This window comes from Hemitrygon akajei, chromosome 26, assembly GCF_048418815.1.
Source record: "Hemitrygon akajei chromosome 26, sHemAka1.3, whole genome shotgun sequence".
In the NCBI taxonomy this organism is placed as follows: Eukaryota; Metazoa; Chordata; class Chondrichthyes; order Myliobatiformes; family Dasyatidae; genus Hemitrygon; species Hemitrygon akajei.
In genome coordinates, this window is record NC_133149.1 from 46900924 (window position 1) to 46917934 (window position 17011).

The 17011-nt window shown below is 43.8% G+C and overlaps 1 protein-coding gene across 2 annotated transcripts in view; it reads left to right on the top strand.

Moving 5' to 3' along the window:
• Positions 1-17011, top strand: part of cenatac (centrosomal AT-AC splicing factor) — a 59437-nt gene that overhangs the window by 40922 nt on the left and 1504 nt on the right. The window lies entirely within an intron of this gene.

Sequence of the window (17011 nt, forward strand, 5' to 3'; positions counted from 1 at the left end):
ACAAAGTCATGAGAGAGGAGCTACCCAAAGTTGTTTGGAAGGACACATGAGCAGGGAGAACAACAGATTATGGCTGGAGTTTCTGGGAGCAATTCAGGGCACAGGATAGATAGAGAAGAAGTAGAAGCAGCTATGATGTTGTGGCCATTACAGATGCTTGGATGGCTCAGAGGCAGGAATGGTTACTTAGAGTGCCAGGCTTTAGATGTTTCAGAAAGGACAGGGAGGGAGGCAAAAGAGGTGGGGGTCTGGCACTGTTGATCAGAGATGGTGTCACGGCTACAGGAAAGGAAGTCGTGGAGGGGTTGTCTACGGAGTCTCTGTGGGTGGAAGTTAGGAATAGGAAGGGGTCAATAACTCTACTGGGTGTTTTTTATAGACCACCCAATAGTAACAGAGACATCGAGGAGCAGATAGGGAGACAGATTCTGGAAAGGTGTAATAATAACAGGGTTGTCATGGTGGGAGATTTTAATTTCCCAAATACTGATCAGCATCTCCTTAGAGCAAGGGGTTTAGATGGGGTGGAGTTTGTTAGGTGTGTTCAGGAAGGTTTCTTGACACAGTATGTAGATAAGCCTACAAGAGGAGAGGCTGTCCTTGATCTGGTATTGGGAAATAAACCTGGTCAGGTCTCTAGTGGGAGAACATTTTGGAGATGGTTATTGCAATTCTGTCTCCTTTACCATAGCATTGGGGAGGGATAGGAACAGACAAGTTAGGGGATTGTTTAATTGGAGTATGGGGAAAATATGAGGCTATCAGACAGGAACTTGGAAGCATAAATTGGAAACAGATGTTCTCAGGGAAACGTACGGAAGAAATGTGGCAAATGTTCATGGGATATTTGCATGGGGTTCTGCCTAGATATGTTCCAATGAGACGGAAAGGATGGTAGGGTAGAGGAACCGTAGAGAAAACTAGGTAATGATAGAGATCTAGAAGATTATAAGGCTAACAGGAAGCAGCTTAAGAATGGAATTGGGAGAGACAGCAGGAGCCATTAGAAGGCCTTGGCAGGCAGGATTAAGGAAAACCCCAAGGTATTGTAGAAGTATGTGAAGAGCAAAAGGATAAGACATGAGAGAATAGGACCAATCAAGTGTGACAGTGGAAAAGTGTGTATGGAGCCGGAGGAGATAGCAGAGGTACTTAATGAATACTTTGCTTCAGTATTCACTACGGAAAAGGGTCTTGGCGATTGTAGGGCCTTGCAGCAGACTGAAAAGCTTGAGCATGTAGATATTAAGGGTACAGGAACCGTGGTTTATTAAGGCTGTTACAAGTCTAGTCAAGAAGACATGAACAGCTTATGAAAGGTTCAAAAAATTAGGTTATGATAGAGATCCACAAAATTGAGACTAGCAGGAAGGACCTTAAGAATGAAATCAGGAGAGCCAGAAGGGGCCATGAGAAGGCCTTAGCAAGCAGGAAGACCAAGGCATTCTACAAATATGTGAAGAACAAGAGGGTAAGATGTGAGAGAATAGGACCAATCAAGTGTGACAGTGGAAAATATGTATGGAACTGGAGGAGATAGCAGAGATACTTAATGACTACTTTGCTTCAGTATTCACTACAGAAAAGCATCTTGGCGATTGTAGGGATGACTGACAGCGAACTGAAAAGCTCGAGCATATAGACATTAAGAAAGAGGATGTACGGCTGAAATGTGGCAAATGTTCAGGGGATATTTGTGTGACATTCTGCACAGGTAGGTTCTAATGAGACAGGGTAAGGATGGTAGGGTACAGGAACCATGGTGTACAAAGGCTGTAATATATCTAGTCAAGAAGAAAAGAAAAGCTTACGAAAGGTTCAGAGAGCTAGGTAATGTTAGAGATCTAGAAGATTATAAGGCTAACAGGAAGAGGCTTAAGAAGGAAATTAGGAGAGCCAGAAGGGGCCATGAGGAGGCCTTGGTGGGCAGGATGAAGGAAACCCCCAAGGCATTCTACAAGTATGTGAAGAGCAAGAGGATAAGACGTGAAAGAATAGGACCTATCAAGTGAGACAGTGGGAAATTGTGTATGGAACCAGAGGAAACAGCAGAGGTACTTAACGAATACTTTACCATGGAAAAGTATTCACCATGGAAAAGGATCTTGGTGATTGTAGCGATGACTTGCAGCAGACTGAAAAGCTTGAGCATGTAGATCAGGGGTGTCAAACTCATTTTAGGTCACGGGCCGGATTGAGCAAAGTGCAGCTTCATGCGGGCCGGATCAGTCGGACGCGTGCGAACGTGGCTTTCGTTGCCTCCGTTTTTTCAGCCTGCTCTCATGTGTCTCAGTCTCTGCTATAACTACAAAGTGTTTCACTTTACAAATTCCGTTTCTTATGAAGAAGACTGCCGAATAAACACTAAAACCCCTGAAAACCTGGTACCTGAGTAAACTCAGCATTAGCCATATCATACGCCAGAGGCGCTTCGATTACTGGGGCCAGCTTTAATAGTAATTAGATATTATTTCGCGGGCCAAAGATAATTCCACCGCGGGCCGGATTTGGCCCACGGGCCTTGAGTTTGACATATATGATGTAGATATTAAGAAATGATGTGCTGGAGCTTTTGGAAAGAATCAAGTTGGATAAGTCACCGGGACCTGATGAGATGTACCCCAGGCTACTGTGAGAAGCAAGGGAGGAGATTGCTGAGCCTCTGGCAATGATCTTTGCATCATCAATGGGGACAGGAGAGGTTCCGGATGATTGGAGGGTTGCGGATATTGTTCCCTTATTTAAGAAAGAGAGTAGAGATAGCCCAGGAATTAATAGATCAATGAGTCTTATTTCAGTGGTAGGTAGGTTGATGGAGAAAATCCTGAGAGGCAGGATTTATTAATGTTTGGAGAGGCATAATATGATTAGGAGTAGTCAGCATGGCTTTGTCAAAGGCAGATTGTGCCTTACGAACCTGATTGAATTTTTTGAGGATGTGACTAAACACATTGATGAAGGTAGAGCAGTAGATGTAGTGTATATGGATGTTAGCAAGGCATTTGATAAGGAACCCCATGCAAGGCTTATTGAGAAAGTAAGGAGGCATGGGATCCAAGGGGACATTGCTTTGTGGATCCAGAACTGGCTTGCCCACAGAAGGCAAAGAGTGGTTGTTTATGTTGTTTTTTTTTTGTGTGCCATACTCTGCCAGAGCCTCAGCGTCCACTTTTTTATCAAGTGGTTGTCTTGGGGGAAAGATTCTGTGAGTGGTCCCCCACGTCCTTCTCACAGCACAGAGTTTTTTTTTACGAGGCTGAGTTGTGAGCTCGACACTCAACCCAGCACGTATGGAAAGCGTGACTGGGAGTGGCTCGACTGGTTTTGAACTCGGGAACCTTGGCTCCAGAGTCCGGCGCTGATGTCACTGTGCCACCAGCCAGTGTAAAGAATGCTTGTAGACGGGCCATATTCTGCATGGAGGCTGGTGACCAGTGGTGTGCCTCAGGGATCTGTTCAGGGACCCTTACTCTTTGTGATTTTTATAAATGACCTGGATGAGGAAGTGGAGGGGTGGGTTAGTAATTTTGCTGATGACACAAAGGTTGGAGGTGTTGTGGATAGTGTGGAGAGCTGTCAGAGGTTACAGTGGGACATTGATAGAATGCAACACTGGGCTGAGAAGTGGCAGATGGAGTTCAACCCAGATAAGTGTGAAGTGGTTCATTTTGGTAGGTCAAATATGATGGCAAAATATAGTATTAATGGTATGACTCTTGGCAGTGTGGAGGATCAGAGGGATCTTGGGGTCCGAGTCCATAGGACACTCAAAGCTGCTGCGCAGGTTGACTCTGTTTAAGAAGGCATACGGTGTATTGGCCTTCATCAATCGTGGAATTGAGTTTAAGAGCCAAGAGGTAATGTTACAGCTATATAGGACCCTGGTCAGACCCCACTTGGAGTACAGTGCTCAGTTCTGGTCACCTCAATACAGGAAGGATGTGGAAGCCATAGAAAGGGTGCAGAGGAGATTTACAAGGATGTTGCCTGGATTGGGGAGCATGCCTTTATGAGAATAGGTTGCGTGAACTTGGCCTTTTCTCCTTGGAGCGATGAAGGATGAGAGGTGATCTGATAGAGGTGTACATGATGAGAGGCATTGATTGTGTGGATAGTCAGAGGCATTTTCCCAGGGTTAAAATGGCTAGCATGAGAGGGCACAGGTTTAAGGTGCTAGGGAGTGTCGTGGTTTTTCGTGCCTTACAAATGACCAGGAGACGCAGAAGATTCTTCAAGAAGGGTTAAACTTTAATTTGCAAATCAAAGCTGAGACAGTCATTGAGCTAGTCGCTGATCCTCAGACACAGCAGCTTTTATAGCAATCTCTAGTTGCATTTTACAAATTTACATTGTGCATAGCAAATAATAAACTCAGAACCGAGCAATGTTCTAATCTACATTTCTTTAGTTCTTTAGCTACCTCTCATTAACACACCATTGTCTTCTACATTCCTAAGACTTCATTCTACTAAATTGAGTACATGCATAGCAAATAGGAAGCTCAGAACTGCAAATAGCAAGCTCAGAACTGACTTCATAGTTTTGGTAAATTTATACTTTTATACTCCAAATGGAGTAGGTACAGAGGAGATGTCGGGGGTAAGTTTTTTATGCAGAGAGTGGTGAGTGCGTGGAATGGGCTGCCAGCACCGGTGGTGGAGGCGGATACGATGGGGTCTTTTAAGAGAATCCTGGATGGATACGTGGAGTTTTAGAAAAAGAGGGCTATTGGTAAGCCTAGGTAGTTCTAAGGTAAGGACATGTTTGGCACAGCTTTGTGGGCCAAAGGGCCTTTATTGTGGTATAGTTTTTCTATGTTTCTTGTATAGCTTTGACCAATGACCAATCCAGAAATTGGAAGATTGAAAGGAAGGGATTTCACTCGGGTACACTGCCCATGTGGAAAAAGGGAGCAGCACATCACGACAGCGTAATAGAGCTTTGACCAGCGACCAATCTGCGTTTGAGATTGATTAGCAAGAGCAAATTAAAGGAAGGCAGTGCCAAGCGCAGCGGCCGTCATCTGCGTGAATTGAGTCAGTGGTGATCTTGAGGCTTCAGCAAAGACAGGCAAAAGAAAAGCTCTCGGTGAAATTTTCTTCTTTCCCTTTTTTATATCTACTCAGCTGGTACAGTAGAGATGCCAAGCGAGATGAATACTCGTCTTGAGGGATCTGGGAAGGCAGGGAGACCTCCAGTATCTGAGGACTACAACTGTGAGAAGTGTCTAAAGCTGCAGATTCTAACAGTCTGCATCAAGGAGTTGGAACTGGATGAACACGGGATCATTCAGAAGGCTGAGGTTGTGATAGAACATACGGAGGGGTAGTTACATCAGGGTGCAGGACACAGGAAGCTGGGTGACAGTCAGGAACGGGAAAGGGGTGAAGGAGTTGGTGCAGAGTTCCCCTGTGCCCATCCCGCTTGACAACAGGTATATCCCTTTGAACACTGGGGGTGTTGACCAAACAACAGAGGAAAAGTCAGTGGTCTGGTCTCTGGCACTGAGTCTGACTCTGACTCGGAAGGGAAGAGGGGAAAAGAGGCACCCTGTCATGATTGAGGATTCGTTAATTAGAGAAACGGAAAGACGTTCTGTGGGCAAGAATGAGATCTCCAGACATCTTGGATAGAGTCCTCAGCATTCTTATGTGGGAGTGTGAACAGCCAGAATTCATGGTCCATGTGCTGTAGTTACCAATGACATGGTAGGACGAGTGACAAGGTTCTGCATATGTAGCTAGGTGCTAGGTTAAACATCAGCATCTCCAGGGTTGTGATCACAGGATTGCTACATGTGCCATGTACTAGTGAGGCCAGAAATCGGAAGATTATACAGTTTAAAACATGGCTAAGGTGTTAGTGTAGTAGGAATGCAAAAGATTTTTGCATCATTGTGCTGCTTTCCAAGAAAGATGGGGCCTGTATATACAGAAGAGATGGTTTGCACCTGAACTGGAGGGGGACTAATATCCAAGTGGGAAGGTTTGTTAATGCTGCATGGTGGGATTTAAACTAGAGTTGCAGGGGGATGAGAACCAGAGTGCCAGAACAGTTTGTGGAGAGGTTGTGCAGGCAGATGTCGGTAAAACCTCAGACTAAGTCATAGAAACATAGAAAAGTTGCAGCACAATACAGGCCCTTCGGCCTACAAAGTTGTGCCGAACATGTCCCTGCCTCAGAAATGACTAGGTTTACCTATAGACCTCTATTTTACGAAGCTCCATGTACCTATTCTAAAAGCCTCTTAAAAGACTCTTATCGTATCCACCTCCACCACTGTTGCCGGCAGCCCATTCCACACACTCACCACTCTGAGTAAAAAAAACTTATCCCTGACATCTCCTCTGTACCGACTACCCAGCAAACTGTGTCGTCTTGAGTCAACCATTTCAGCCCTGGGGAAAAAGCCTCTGACTATCCACACAATCAATGTCTCTCATCATCTTCTGCACCTCTATCAGGTCACCTCTCATCCTCCTTCACTTCAAGGAGAAAAGGCCGAGTTCACTCAACCTATTCTCATAAGGCATGCTCCACAATCCAGGCAACATCCTTGTAAATCTCCTCTGCAACTTTTCTATGGCTTCCACATCCTTCCTGTAGTGAGGTGACCAGAACTGAGCACAGTACTCCAAGTGGAGTCTGACCAGGGTGCTATATAGCAGCAACATTACCTCTCGGCTCCTAAGTTCAATTCCACGATTAATGAAGGCCAATACAACATACACCTTCTTAACCACAGATTCAACCTGCGCAGCTGCTTTGAGCGTCCTATAGACTTGGACCACAAGATCCCTCTGATCCTCCACGCTGCCAAGAGTCTTACCATTAATATTATATTCTGCCATCATAGTTGACCTACCAAAATGAACCACTTCACACTTACCTGTGTTGAACACCATCTACCACTTCTCAGCCCGGTTTTGCATTCCTATCAATGTCCCACTGTAACCTCTGACAGCCCTCCACACTATCCACAACACCTCCAACCTTTGTGTCATCAGCAAACTTACTAACCCATCCCTCCACTTCTTCATCCAGGTCATTTATAAAAATCATGAAGAGTAAGGGTCCCAGAACAGATCCCTGAGGCACTCCACTGGTGACTGACCTCCATGCAGAATATGACCCATCTACAACCACTCTTTGCCTTCTGTGGGCAAGCCAGTTCTGGATCCACAAAGCAATGTCCTCTTGGATCCCAGGCCTCCTTACTTTCTCAAGGAGCCTTGCATGGGGTACCTTATCAAATGCCTTGCTGAAATCCATATACATGACATCTATTGCTCTTCCTTCATCAATGTGTTTAGTTGCCTGCTCAAAAAATTCAATCAGGCTCGTAAGGCACGACCTACCCTTTACAAAGCCATGCTGACTACTCCTAATCATATTATGCCTCTCCAAATGTTCATAAATCCTGCCTCTCAGGATCTTCTCCATCAACTTACCAACCACCGAGGTAAGACTGACTTGTCTAAAATTTCCTGGGCTATCTCTACTCCCTTTCTTGAATAACGGAACAACATCCACAACCCTCCAATCCTCTGGAACCCACAGTAGCCTGGGGTACATCTCATTCAGTCCCAGCGACTTGACCAACTTGATGCTTTTCAAAAGCTCCAACACATCCTCTTTCTTAATATCTGCATGCTCAAGCTTTTCAATCTGCTGCAAGTCATCACTACAATCACTAAGATCCTTTTCCATGGTGAATACTGAAGTAAAGTATTCATTAAGTACCTGCTGTTTCCATTGGTTTCATACACACTTTCGCACTGTCACACTTGATAGGTCCTATTCTTTCACATCTTATCCTCTTGCTCTTCACATACTTGCAGAATGCCTTGGGGGTTTTCCTTAATTCTGCCTGCCAAGGCCTTATCATGGCCCCTTCTGGCTCTCCTATTTTCCTTCTTAAGCTCCTTCCTAGTAGCCTTATAATCTTCTAGATCTCTAACATTACCTAGCCCGCTGAACCTTTTGTAAGCTTTTCTTTTCTCCTTGACTAGATTTACTACAGCCTTTGTACACCATGGTTCCTGTACTCAACCATAACTTCCCTGTCTCATTGGAACGTACCTATACAGAACTCTACACAAATATCCCCTGAATATTTGCCACATTTCTTCTGTATTTTTCGCTGAGAACATAAGTTTCCAATTTAAGCCTCCAATTTCCTTCCTGCCAATTTCCCTTACTCCAAATAAATGCTTTTCTAACTTGTCTGTTCCTGTCTCTCTGCAATGCTATAATAAAGGAGATAGAATTGTGATCACTATCTCCAAAATGCTCTTCCAGCAAGAGATCTGACACCTGACCAGGTTCAGTATCCTCCACCTCATCCTATTCCTATTCTCACTGTTGCGTGACACAGGCAGTAATCCTGAGATTACTACCTTTGCGGTCCTCTTTCTTAACTTCCTTCCTAACTCCCTGTGGTCTTTATTCATGACCTCTTCCCTTTTCCTACCTATGTCATTGGTACCAGTATGTACCACGACCCTGTTCTCCCTCCCACTGCAGGATATCTTGGAGCGATCGGAAACATCCCGGACCCTGGCAGCTGGGAGGCAAACTACCATCCGAGTTTCTTTCCTGTGGCCACTGAATCGCCTGTCTGACCCCCTAACTGTAGAGTCCCCTATGACTACTGCCTTCATTTTCCTTTCCCTACCCTTCTGAGCCACAGGGCCAGACTCTGTGCCAGAGGCACGGTCACTGCTGCTTCCCCACAGGTAGGCTGTCTCTCTCCTCTTCTCTCCCCCCCCCCCCCCCCCAACAGTACTCAAACAGGAGTATTTATTGTCAAGGAATACAGCCACAGGGGTACTCTCTAGTACCTGACTCTTCACCTTCCCCCTCCTGACTGTGACCCACTTGTCCATCTCCCGTGGCCCTGGTGTGACCACCTGCCTATAAGTGCTCTCTATTTCCTCCTCACTCTGCCTGACTAGGTGAAGGTAATCGAGCTGCTTCTCCAGTTCCCTAAGGAGCCGCAGCTCGACACACCTGGTGCAGATATGGCTGTCTGGGAGGCTGGGAGACTCCAGGAACCCCCCCCCACATCTGACACTGAGCACAGAAAACTGGCCTCACACACATACTTCCTACCTAGCCTCGTCCTGTTACTGCGTAAACCCATTGAACCAAAGCCCTACCACTCTGCTGCCTCTCACTCCGCTGCCCGCTGGTTACGGCGGTCTTTTTAAACCTTTCGTGCTCTACTGGTTGATGTCACGCGCTTGCGCAGTCTCGCCTCTCTTTAACCCGATTGGTATATAAAAACTCCCTTCGCTCCGAAATATCAGCATTCACTCACAACCTTCTTGCTCCGAATTAAAAACCATTGAGGACTCCTTGCCTTTTTAAGCCTTTCGCCCTCTACTGGCTGACGTCACGCACCTGCGCAGTCTCGCCTCTCTAACCTGAGTAGTAAAAAAAACTCCCTTCGCTCTGAATAAGGTTGAGCATGGTGCGACTAGTGTTCTGAGCTGCGTACATTTCAATGAAAGAAGTATCATAGGAAAGGCTTAGCGTATGGCTCAACACCTGGAATTATGACTTTGTAGAGACTTGGTTGCAGGAAGGGTACGACAGGCTGCTCAATATTCCAGGGGTCCATTGTTTTAGACGTGACGAGCAGGAGGGATTAAAGGAGGAGAGGTGGCATTGCTAGTCAGGGAAAATGTCTGTCTACTTATTGACAGGGAATCCCATACTGTAAAAGGACTTGATGGGATAAAGTTCATCAAATGCATTCAGGAAAGTTTCCTTCATCAGTACGTAGAAGTCCCAATGAGAGAGCATGCGATACTTGATCTGTTATTAGGGAATGAGACAGGGCAGGTGATATGTAGAGGAACACTTTGTATGTGATGATCACAGTGCTGTTAGTTTCAAAGTAAATACACAAGGAGATGGTTCTGGTCCACGGGCTGAGATTCAAATTTGGAGAAAGGCCAGTTTTGAAGGTGTCAAATGATCTGGTAAGTGTGGATTGGGACGGGCTGTTTTCTGGCAAAAATGTGCTCGGAAAATGGGAGGACTTCAAAAATGAAATTTTGAGAGTACAAAGCTTGTGTGTCTGTTAGAATAAAAGGAAAAAAAGATAACAAGTGTGCGGAGCCTTGTTTTTCAGGAGGTATTGAGGCCCTGGTTAAGAGAGAAAAGGTGCATGGCAGGTGTCAGCAGGTAGGAACAAATGGGATGCTGATGGAGTACAAGAAATGTAAGAGAACACTTAAATCAGGAAGGCTAAAAGAAAGCATGAAGTTTCTCTAGCAGACAAGATGAAGGAAAATCCTAAGAGATTCTACAGGATCTGTTAAAGAGCAAAAGGATTATTAGGGACAAAATTGGTCCTCTGGAAGACCAGAATGGTAATCCATGTATGGAGCCAAAATAGATGGGGAGATCTTAAATGTATTTTTTGCATCTGTATTCACTCAGGAGATGGAGACAGGGTCTTTAGCAATGAAGCAAATTGGCATCAACTTAATGGACCCCTCAGATTCCAGAGGAGGAAGTGTTTCCTACCCTGAGGCAAATCAGGGTGGATAAATCCCCAGGGCCTGACAAGGGATTCCCTTGGACCCTATGTGAGAAAAGTGCAGAAATTGCTGCAGCCCTAGCAGGGATTATTGAAGCATCCTTAGCGACAGGACAGGTACCGGAGGATTAGAGAACAGCCAGTGTTGTTCCGCTATTTTTTTTTTAAAAAAGGCTCTAAACATAAACCAGGAAATTATAGGCCAGTGAGTCTGACATCAGTTGTGGGAAAGTTATTGGAAGGTGTACTAAGAGGCCAGATATGAGTATTTGGATAGACATGGACTGATTAAGGATAGTTAGCATGGCTTCATTTATGGTAGGTCATCTCTAAGCAATCTTTTTCGAGGAAGTTACCAGGAAAGTGGATGAAGGCAAAGCAGTGGATGTTGCCTACATAGACTTCAGTAAGCCATTTGACAAGGTTCCTCATGAGAGGCTGGTCAAGGAGGTTCAGTCACTCAGCATTCAAGATGAGGTAGTAAATTGGATTTGACATTGGCTTTGTGGGAGAAGCCAGAGAGTGTTAGTAGATGGTTGCCTCTCTGACTGGAGGCCTGTGACCAGTGGTGTGCTGCAGGGATCATTGTAGGTCCTTTGTTTATCATTCAGATCATTGACATAGATGACAATGTGGTTAATTAGATCAGCAAATTTGCGGATGACACCAAGATTGGGGGTGTAGTGGACAGTGAGAAAGACTATCATGGCTTGCAGAGGGATCTGCATCTGCCTGAAAAATGGCAGATGGAATTTAATGCAGACAAGTGTGGGGTTTTGCACTTCAGTAGGAAACACCAGTAGGTCTTGCACAGTGAACGGTAAGGCACTGGGAAGTGAGGTTGAATAAGGGGATCTGGGAATACAGGTACGTAATTTGTTGAAAGTGACATCAGAGGTAAATAGGGTCGTAAAGAAAGCTTATGGAACATTGTACAACCTGAGTTATAAGGAAAGATTGAATAGCTGAGGACTGACTTTATTCCTTAGAACATAGAAGGTTGAATGAATATTTAATAGAGGTATACAAAATTATGAGGGGTATAGATAGGGTTTTTCCACTGAGGTTGGGTGGGACTACATCCGGAAGGTATGGCTTAAGGGTGAAAGATGTGAAGTGCAAGGGGAACATGAGGGGAAATGTCTTAATTTAGAGGGTTGTGAGAGTGTGGAATGAGCTGCCAGCACAAGTGATGCATGTGAGCTTGATTTCAACATTAAAAAGGAGTTTGAATAGGTACATAGATGGTGGGGATATGGCAGGCTTTGGTCCCAGTGCAGGTCATTGGGAGTAGGCATTTTAAATGGTTTTGGCATGGACTAGATGGGCTAGTATTCTAAAGGGAGGATGTGGCAACTATGTCTGACAAGGGAGGTCAAAGCCAACATAAAAGCAATAAAAGGCATAATAGTGCAAAAATTGTTAGGAGCTTTGAAGATTGGGGAGCTATTAAAAACCAATGGAAAGCAACTAAAAGGCCATAGAAAAGAAATGAAATAGAAGGTAAGCTTGCCAACAATATCAAAGAAGATAGTTTTTTAAGATGTACAGTACTGTGCAAAAGCCTTGGGCACTTGCATATAGCTAGGCTGCCTAAGACTTTTTCACAGTACTGTGGTAATTATATGAATTGCACTGTACTGCTGCCATTCAAAAGTATATATCACGGCATACGTGAGTGATGTTACGAACCCCGTAACTGGGTCACTTACCAGCAAAGATAGAGAGGTCTGTTGAAGTCTGATGGTACTATTTTTAACAGTATTTATTAGTAAAAATACACAAATAATATCAATGCAAACATACAGATATTATACGTCGTCAATACTAAATCTAAAAGTGCGGGTATAATAATAATCAATAAGAAATAAGCTCTATCGTTGTCTAGGGGATAATGTATTGTCCGATGGAAATATAAAAGTCACTCAGTTCATTCAGGCTGCAGCCTTTTGGTTGTCGCTGTGTTGCACTTTGTTGGAGAGAGAGAGAAATAGGAATAGAATGGGAACAGGTACCGCTACGGGTTTTCCAACCTTTATGATTTCGATCCTTCGGGAGTCCCGTTGGTGTGGCCGTTCACTCGTGGCCTCTCCTTTAGCTAAAGCCGTTCTTCCGTGGTGAGGCCGCCAATCCCAGGCAAAGGGAAAGGACGCACACGAGCCCCCCACCGGCTGTCGCTATTAAACGCTGTCACGGGATTTCTAGCGTTTCTCCTGGTGCGTCTAAAGGGGTTGTTCCCCAGACCCTCTTTTATCCTTACTCACGGGGTCTCTGATGTCAATCAGGTTGGGATGATGCAATCCCTCAACCAGCCCACTCTGGTCATCCCAAGGGGTTTCAATGAATAGTACAGTACTCAATACACAATTCCGTCTCCAAGAGACAATAGCCGTTATCAGTGGTTCCGTCTTGCTGAGGCCAGGACACATTCCAAACCCTGTGTATTCTGGACGTCTCTCTCTCATTTCCTGGGTCCCAGACCCAAATTAATAGCGATCTTGCGATTCTCAAAAAAGAGAGGGCTACTTTGTACCCTTCGGCCCCTCAGAGTTGTGGCACATTCGTAACAGTGATGATAAACCTGATTCTGATATGGGTCTCTGTTGTGGACTTGAGAGTGTGAAGGGGGCAGGGAGAGGAGAATTGTGGTTGGGGAAAGAGAAGGGAGTGAGAAACACCATCAAGAAATTGTATAATGATCAATAAACCAATTGTTTGGAATCCAGTTACCCTGGCTGTGTGTGTCTACCCCCACGCCACATATTCCCCCCACCCCTTTAGCATTTCTCTGCCAGCTGTCCACAGTGCTCCAACATCCTTTGCTCCCACCAGATTTAGAAACTCACTCTCCACTCCACTTTGACAAATACAGTGCTGTGCAAAAATCTTAGGATTTATTTATATATATATATATATATATATATATAATATAAATAAAGACAGGCAAGAGTAGATATGGGTCCACTGGAAAATGACACTTGAGAGGTAGTAATGGGGAACAAGGCAATGGCAGACAAACTGAATAAGTATTTTGCATCAGTCTTCACTGTCGAAGACAGCAGCAGTATGGCAGAAGTCGACAGTGTCGGAGAGCAGAAGTGAGTGCTGTTGCCATTGTTAGGGAGAAGGTGCTTGACAAACTGAAAGGTCTGAAGGTCGATAAGTCATCTGGACCAGACAGACGACACCCCTGGGTTTTGAACGAGGTAGCTGAAGAGATTGTGGAGATATTAGTAATGATCTTTCAAGAATCAATTAATTCTGGCATGGCTCTGAAAGAATGGAAAACTGCAAATATCACTCCACTCTTCAAGAAGGAAGAAAGGCAGAAGAAAGGAAATTATAAGCCAGTTAATCTGACCTCACTGGTTGGGAAGATGTTGAAGTTGATTGTTAAGGATGTGCTTTTGGGGTACTTGGAGGCACATGATAAAATTGGTCAAAGTCAGCATGGTTTCCTCAAGGGAAAACCTTGCCAGGGAAATCGGTTGGAATTTTGAAGAAATAACAAGCAGGATAGACAAAGGAAAATTGGTGGATGTTGTGTACTTGGATTTTCACAAGACCTTTGACAAGGTGCCACATGAGACTGCTGAGCAAGATAAGGTGAGGTGAGGGCCTCCGTCAGTCAGAGTTGATAGTGTCCTAGCTGTTTAGATGCGTAAGCCTGGGCAGTATGATATGGATGTAAGCTGTTACTGTCGCAAGCTCCCCCTCTCCATGCATCTGATGAATCCAAACGAATGGCAGAGACTGATAGTTTGGTACAAGCAGAGTCGCAGGAGTTCCCAGTCAACATTGAACTCAATGTAGATCTGCCTTGGGGACTCCAGCTCTAGACTTTTCCTCGGGGTTTACTGACAAAGCCTTCCCCATGAATGGGTATAGCCGTAAAGCAGCGGAGGTTTGAGTTTTCATGCCAACCATGGCTAACAAGCCTTATCTACCTGAAGCGACTGGTTTTAAGGTGCCAGTAACCCGCCTCTGCCCCTTCTGTCAGTAGAAATGGTTCCACTGGGCTTAGTAGCTAAGCCACATGTGAAGGCCAGGAGCTGGACTTGGTCAAGAGGCTATTTTGAGGTGCACGCCATTGAGAGCACTTAATAAGAAGTGGGAGCTTGTCCCCATTTACCACCCCCTGGCTATAACAACCTTAGTAAGATAAAAGCCCACGTTATTACAGGAAAGATGCTCGCATGGATAGAGCATTAGCTGATTGGCATGAGGCAAAGAGTAGGAATAAATGGAGCTGTTTCTGGTTGGCTGCCAGTGACTAGTGGTGTTCCACAAGGGTTGTTGTTGGGCCTACTTTTTACTTTAAACAATATTTTTATTGAATTTTACAATAAACAATGATAATAAACTAAATAGTGAAACATGTCCATGTTTTTCACAATCATCAAAGGAAAAGAGATATAACATTTCACATATTTAATAAAGAAATAAAGTAAAAACACATCAGAAAAAAAACCGTAGAAGCACTCAACAACACACAGCTATTTCAAAATGACTGTGCAACTTGACGTCCAAGAAACTCCAATAAAGGTTTCCACACATTTTCAAATTCTCCTGCCCTTCCCCGGTTACGTAAGTCGGTCTCTCCAATATAATACAAAATGCCATCTCCTTCACCGATACATGTATCGAAGGTATATCCATTTTTCTCCAAGATAAAGCTATCATCCTCCTGGCCTCTTGGGAGTCCAAAGTCAAATAAAGTTGACCGTTTTGGACTAACAGTAAAGTTCTCTGGATATATACCTAGTACACATTTTTGCTTGGTGAGGCACCTTTACTCCAATGATCTCAGATATTGTCTGAACAACTGTTTTCCAGTATTTTTTTAAATTTTGGACAGTCCCATACACAGTGAAACAGAGTACCCTTTTCTTCTAAACATTTAACACAAGTGTTCGGGATGTCAGGGGTCCAACAGTTCAGTTTGACCAGGGTAATGTAAGTTCTCATTAACCATTTATATTGTAATAGCTTCATTCTTGTATTAATTGATTAATTTAGGGCTTTTAAGCATGCCATTTCCCACTCAGTTTCTTGTATATCCTTATGAGCATCCAGTCTCCATGCCTCCAGCCTGTCAATGGAAAACTCCTTATCATATGACATCAAAGCTGTATAGAATAAAGAAATCTGACTCCTCCCCTTTAAGTTTAGAAGTGTAAGATTTTCAAGATGTGATAGTGGTGGTTCAGATATTAAATGCTTATATTTTGATAATATGAAATGTCTTAGTTGCAAATATTTTAAAAAGTGTTTTTTAGGAATATGGTATGTCTGACACAATTGATCAAATAATAAGATTACCATTCATATAAAGGTCCTCTATTTTCTGCACACTTTTGTCTGGCTAGATTCTGAGACCACCATCTGATCTTCCTGCACTGAAGTATATATTGCCCCATATTGGGGAGAAGCAAGAGATGGGAGGAGTATCTTCAATATGCTGATGTGCTTTATACCAGATGTCAATAGTATTTTTGAGGAAAGGGTTCTCGGTTGTTCTTTTCAGATTTCTTGGGTCTGCAGACTATAGACAGCTTTAATGGGAGGTTTGGTACTGATGCCTGTTCAATATTCACCCAGGCTGGAAGGGCCTCCATTGAGAAATAAAACATTGCAGAACGTAACTAAGCAGACCAATAATACCATTTCAGGTTTGGGAGACATAGCCCTCCCCTTTCATTAGGCAGGTATAGCAACCCAAGTCTCAGTCTAGATTTATTATTCCAAATTAATTTACTAAAAATATTATTAAGCTGATCAAAAAAAGATTTTGGTAGTGGGAGAGGAAGTGATTGAAAAAGGTATAGAAATTTTGGTAATATATTCATTTTGATCATGTTTATACGGCCAGTCATTGATATGGGCATTGTTATCTATCGATCCAATGTCTCTTTCACTTCGTCCACTAGTGGGTCATAGTTTGTCGGGACAATCGTTATAATTGGTCAGGGGTAATTTTGACACAAAGGTAGGTAAATCCTTCCCTTGCATTTATAAATAGGGTTTTTATGACTGGTTTCAGTCTTCCTCCTTTGTTCAAAAATAGCACTGACGATTTTGAGTTGTTAATGTTATAACCAGAGAACTACCCAAACAATTCAATTTGTTGCATTAAGTTTGGAATACTGATGGATAAATTTGTTTTAAAAAAATCACGTCGTCAGCATATAAGGATATTCTATGTTCTTGTTCTCCTGGCTGGATGCCCGACAGGCCTGTCTGTGTTCTTATTGCCATAGCCAGGGGTTCTATGGCCAGTATAAACAACATCGTTGACAAAGGGCATCCCTGGCGAGTAGATCACTCCAAGATGACTGGTGTAGAAGCTATACTATTTGTTAAGACGTCTGAATCCATTGGATTTTCCAAATCCAAATCTAGGCAATACATTAAATAAATATAGCCATTCTATTGTATCGAAGGCCTGCCAAGCATCTA